This window comes from Oryzias latipes, chromosome 4 (assembly GCF_053564925.1).
Source record: "Oryzias latipes strain Hd-rR chromosome 4, Olatipes_Hd-rR_3.1".
Classification (NCBI taxonomy): Eukaryota; Metazoa; Chordata; class Actinopteri; order Beloniformes; family Adrianichthyidae; genus Oryzias; species Oryzias latipes.
The window spans coordinates 24,307,911-24,314,115 of record NC_136240.1 but is presented as its reverse complement, the minus strand read 5'-3'; the positions used below and the strand labels follow the sequence as shown (position 1 = coordinate 24,314,115).

The window sequence follows — 6,205 nt, the reverse complement described above, 5'->3', positions numbered from 1 at the left end:
ACTAGATAGAGCAGTTGAGTCACTTATGAAAAATTACTTTTGGGGCCTCCAGCTCATTTTTAGGGCCCACAATTAGGTCATCATGTCCAGAAAACAACATTTCTGTAAATGTATTTTCAATCATTACAATAATGTGAGAACAGAGATAGAAATATGTGAATGAGAGTTGATCTGCTGTTCAAATCCTTGCTGGAGAATATATATATATATAATGAAGATTTTTTTGTTGCTTTCTTTTCTTACTTTTTCTTACTTTTCTTACTCTGATGCAATTTTGCTGCTTGGTGGACTGTTGCTTTTTTTGGTGCTTTGTTTCAGTTTTTCTCAGAAAGCAAGCCCTAATTATTCCCCTTCCACCACCATGCTTCAAGGATGGCCTCACTCAGAAGACTGAATGTGTAATGTACACCACACAGGAGGAATGTTCAAAGACTATTAAGTAGCATGTAATAGACTAGAAATAGGGCCGACTTACTTTTAGTCCAGCTTCATTGTACTCAAAAGGTATTCTCTCTCCTAACAGGTAAGTACCACGAAGCACACTTTAACTCAACATGTACATTTCCCATTCAATTTCATTGTACCTATTACTCCTTTCTCATTAACAGTAAGTACAAAAAAAGCAACTAATAAAGGCACCACATAAGCACTATGTAAATACCCATCTTCTTTCATATGGTGAGTACCATCATCATGATGATGATGAGTACCATGAAACACACATAAACTAATAAAGTCACTCAAAAGTAAACTCTGGGTGCCTCTTCACAATACTTCAAAGGTAGTTTTTGTGTCTTCTTAACACATGGTAAATACCTTAAACATACAATAAGTTAAAAGTAAACTCAAGGTACTTTATTTGTACCCTGTTACCCTGTCCTTGCATTTGGAGGGACCACAAGAGACACAATGACTCAACACATGAATACCCAGTAGGTACTCCAAAGATGAAAAAATCGATTAAATGACCTGAGCGGGATCTATGCTCAGTTCATGGAGTCCTGAGTGGGAAGAGTCTGCTCCTTCTATGAGATAAGATCAGAGCCAGAGGTGTAAATGTTGACATGAACCCGAGGACACCAGTGGCTTCTTCTGTTGGAAGTCAGGCCCCTCAGCCTTCCTCATCACCAGGAGACGACTGCATGGATGCTTTTTAGGGGAAATTACCTACCCAGTCTGATTGTAAGTACTAAAGCAGAGACTCTGTGTGAGCCAGATTTAAAAAAAAAAACAGCTTGAAAAATAAATATTCTCTTTACTTCCTGCAGGCTGCTTTGCTTTCACACTTTTCACACGACCCACTTCATTAGGTTTTTTTCTAATCCTGAAAGAACGAATCAAGTCAACGAAAAGCAAAGTCATCCATCTGTCCGTCTGCTGTAGAGGGCACTCTGTTGACTTCCTTTCATAAAGTAGAGCCAGTATAATGCTGAGAGCCCTGTCTGCCCTTTGAGAGGCGCTAATATTCCCCCCCGATGATGGACGGATGGTTGGAATCTGGAGGCAGACTGTGAGCAGATGTGCCCGGAACACCTTCACACGTCCGTCCTTTGGTCAGTCATGAGTGGACAAAGCAACAGCAGTCAAAGTCAGGCGGGAGCAGGCAGCTCGCCTGTGAGAGACAGCAGCGATTACTGTCAAAGACCTCCTCCACAGAGGAGGAGAAAGACGGGAAGACCGGAGGAGGCTTCGTCTGCAGCTCAGCTCATCAGAATCCTGTTTCCTTCTTGTCTCTCAAAGGGATCTAGTGATAGTTTAGAGAAAAGAAACTGTTTTGGTTTCTTTCTAAACTACTTTAAAACCAGCCATTAGAGATTTTTATTTCAAAATATTTGCAATAATGAGGATTTTATACATTTTCTCCCAACATTCTTTCCCTGAAATGCTCAGTGGTGACCTCTGAATGAGCACACGCCTGTCTTTACCCGACCTTTGTGACCTTCATGAATCACTTTCATCTTGAACAGGTATGATGGACACCAGATGGGGTTAAAGCGTCCGTGGAGGACTAGCAAAAGTTCCTCTAAATGCATTGGAAAAACAAAACATTTGTTGCTCATCAACTAATTCTGTTGCTTTAGCATGAAAAGCTTTAGCTGATGCCCCGCCCACATTGATGCCTGTTTTTATTTTTTTAATTTTATTTCAACCTAATTATTAGGATAAAAGCTAAACTTCCTGTTTTTTTGTTTTTTTTTGAGGTTCAAACATCTGTCTGCAGAACATTACTGTGAAGGCAGCTGTTTATGGTGGATCTGTTTTCTGTTCAGAGGAACCATGACCGACAAAACAGAACAGTTAAACACTTTCCATCTGCTGGACTTTTGGTTTGTCAGTGGTTATGTGATGTCAGGGCGTAGAATAAAATCACGTTTATCTATTGGTCAGCAAAGACACTTCCGGTTCGTAATGCCAGACATGTCACTGCTGGAAACAAAATTGCTTTTTTATTTGTTGCTGAACGCGTTCTGCTTTTTGTCACACTGTACTTTCATTAGGGCTGCACCAAGTAGAACCTCTGACCTCAAAGTGAGAAGGTCCAGGTTCAAATCCCAGCGGGGACCTTTCTCTATGGTGATTGCATGTTCTTTTCTCCATGTGTGGCTTCTCTCCAGCTCCAAAAACATGCTTCACAGGTTGATCGGTGTCTGAATTGCCCTAGGTGTGCGTGAGTGTGTGGTCTTGCAACAGACTGGTGACCTGTTCAGAGTGTACCACGACTTCGTGGTCGAGTCAGCTTTAGCGATCCCGTGACCCCTTTTACAACGTTATGTTAATGTTCTATAAAAACAAACTGCATCCACTGCAGCTTCGTACAAAAAACAATTTATTAAAGAGAACCAACTTTTCTGGAATATCTTGATAAATGCAGGCCCACGTATGACAGTTTAACCCTTTAACAACCCAACTAAGACAAAATCAATTAAAAAAGTGGTTTTTTTTGGCTGATTATTGCCTTGGGGGAGTGAAACATGCAATCAATGTTTTTAATAATATTTAGTGAATTGTTAAAAAATATATGTTTTGTGTCATAAAAAGCAAATGTGAAGCTATTTCAAGAGACATGATGGACTCTCGGTGAGTCTGCCTTCACCGTCTCAACAGACACAGACGCCTCTTCTGGTTAAATAACAACACAGCTTTGGGTTTGGCCGTCTGAGCCAGCTGGAGGAGCTCATTACACTCCTCCATTGATTGATTCATCAATATTAGTGTCAGGAGGGAAGCTCCACTGATTCTCTATAATGCATTTTGTGTTTGTGTCAGAAAACTTCAGCAGATCCTCAGGTTACAGTTTTTTTCCCTCCTCTGTTGCAGAGGCGGTTTTGCAGATTTGTGAAACTTAATGGAGCCTCCAGTCCTTCATGTTGTCTTTCAATCTCACTCACACAAACCCAGAGCTGTAATCTTTTCCCCGCGCGGGTCGATAAAGCCAATAATAACTTTATCCCGCCAGCTTGCAGTGACTGATGCTCAGGCAGAGCCGCCATTTCTCTGAGGGGCCGGGAGGCCGTCTGCATGAGAAAGACACAAGCTTTTGTCTGCATCCATGAATAAACCTGTTAACTCATCACCCGGATCAAATATCGTCACTGAATTGTCTTCTTTCAAACTGTGATACTCAGAGCGGTTGATGGGGAAGACCCTGTGAGGCTGATTCTGAAGCAGCAGCCATTACTTTTAGAATTTGCACCCCCCGCCGTCTGTTTTAAGATTTCAGAATGTTTATAGGCACATATTCAGACTTATAATAAATAATAACAACACAAACCGAACCCCAGTAGAATTGTTCCATATTTCCTCACAAAGCAAACAAATGTGGCTCATTCGATTGCATCTCCAGACCTCTCATCTGCTATTACCACGCATGATTGGTGTAGGTTCTCGCTTTCATCTCTTATGACCTGCAAAATAACTAAAGAAATACATTACAATTGCAACCAGGAAGTGGCTTGTTTTGACGTAATGTTTATGAACACTTTGGGGAGAGTTGAGGCCTCGTTTGGCCTTCGAAAGGTTCAGATGGTTCAGGACACAGAAATTGTAATGTGCAGCGGGAAAAGAAAGAAATCCCACAAGAGTCTGCATGAAAGTTCAAACCTTCTGCAAAGGGGAGAGACTGCAGATGCACTGGGGAGGATCCCTCCTTCATGGGGGGTTTGTCCTTTTTTACGGAATCCGTTTTTTTTATTTAATTAGGAGTTTTTCCTTACAGAGATAGGAGCGTCTAAGGCAGGGGGGCAAGTGGGGGCAAGTGTGTAGAAGGGCCGGACCAGGAGCAGATGTAAAGCCTTAAAATAAAGTTTTGTCAATTCATGATCCTTTTAATAAAATAAATAACACTATTTATGAAATAAAAGATGACCAAATAACTGATTTTCAAAAACAAAAAGTCAGGAAAAAATATACTGATATATTAAAAAGAAAAACCAACAAATAGTGGATCCTCTTCAGGCATTTTCCCGCTGAGACTTTGAGGGCTGCAGCTCCTCACGTCTCACAGTTTGAGCTAAAACTGAGCAGCTGTGTCCTGTATGTCTGTTTCTTATCCAGTAATAATGAAAAAAGCACATTTCTTTGTCTTCTGCTGCAGCTATGCACATTTCTGCGTTACCTTTTCACCAGTACAGAGTTCCTCATTTATTGCAGGAGTTGCTTTCTAAAAGTAACCGTGATCTGTGAAATCCACAGAGTCTGATTACAGACGTTTATGTTAATAAAACTCCTCACTGCACACTATCAACACTTTTCTCAGACAGACATGAACATTTTCATCCTTTTCTCTTGTTTAAATACTCAAACCTTCATAGAAATTAGGTCCAGGATCTTAGAATGAAAACAAAGATCTGATCGATCAAAGATTTCTGTAGATCTGAAGAGCTCCACGTTTCTGTACAGGAGACACGACACGGAGGAGATTGATTGCCAAGGTCTCCAGCCAATCAGGACACAGAACAGGGTGCGCTGTTTAAAAAATCAGCTTAATTGCTCTAAAAGAATGAGGTAAACCGGGAAAGATGAACTGCGACATAGAAAGGGAAGGCTGTCTTCTGTTCTATTTGACAGAGATTTTAGAGGGTTTCAGGTTGGAGCACAGACTGCAGAAGGGGGGCATAAAATGTCAAGTTCTATCGGGTCTTGATCGTGTGGCCAGATAAAAATAAAAAACATGGGTCTCTGATATTGTTCAGTGGGCCGGACCAAACATGGAGGCAGGCCGGATCCAGCCCGCGGGCCGTAGTTTGCCCACCCCTGGTCTAAGGGCAAAGATGCCCAGTTTAGGTTAGTTTAGCCATTACCTCTTGAATTCTATGACTTTATGTTCTTTATTATTCATGTTTATTACACAACTACTGGTTTGAAGCCCATTGAGATGACTATTGTTGTAATATTGGGCTATATAAATAAAATAAAACTGAATTGAATTATACCAGACACCACCAGGCAAAAGCTCCACTTTCCTCTGCTCCCAAAGCAGACAGCAGAGCAACACGTAAACATGTAAAATACATCTTTAGGTAGATTCTGCGAGCAAGCAGAAATTTTCTGTTAGTCAAGGAAAATCACATCAGCAAGTCTAGTCCGCCATCCACAGGTGTCTCTGTTCCATAAACAGGTCGGCACAGAAAAGAAATCCCAGACCAGCTCTGCCGCTGACCCCAGCATCTGATGATGCAGGCAGGTTTCACTGTTCACTTTGCAGCAAGCAAGCAAGCACAGTTCACAATACAATGTTCATGCATACATACAATCATATAATAGCATATTCATTTTAGACACATAAAAGCACATTCATCCCCACAGTAGCTAAAGTCCTTCAATTTGCACCAAAAAGAAAAACCTTTAAAGCTGCATCAAAGCAGAACGGCCTTCACTGCTGTCAGAGCTTTTGGTTTTTGCAGTTTGGCATCACAACATCACCATGGCTTACGAAAAAACCATGCTACCTTCTTCTTAAATTAAGACTGTTTTGCTCTTGAAAAACCTTTTTGATAAGATAAGATTTTACAGAAAATAAGACAATTTTCCTGAAACCATTTTTTTTTAAAAACTTTCTTATGGTTCAGTCTTTGCAGTGTACAAAAGGTTTCAGCAACTTTGAGTACATAAGGAAAAAGGATTGACCTCATGGTATAATTAAATATTTACTCTCTCTATAAAGATTCATCTTTGAATAGTGCAAGAACTGCACCTTTTAGTGTTT

General features: G+C 40.7%; 1 long non-coding RNA gene across 1 annotated transcript; it reads left to right on the top strand.

Annotated features, from left to right (window-relative positions):
- Positions 1 to 990: 990 nt before the first annotated feature.
- Positions 991 to 3,585, top strand: LOC144991917 (uncharacterized). Its single transcript, XR_013655586.1, has 2 exons — positions 991 to 1,182; positions 1,269 to 3,585. It is a non-coding gene; the product is annotated as an uncharacterized LOC144991917 (long non-coding RNA).
- Positions 3,586 to 6,205: the final 2,620 nt, after the last annotated feature.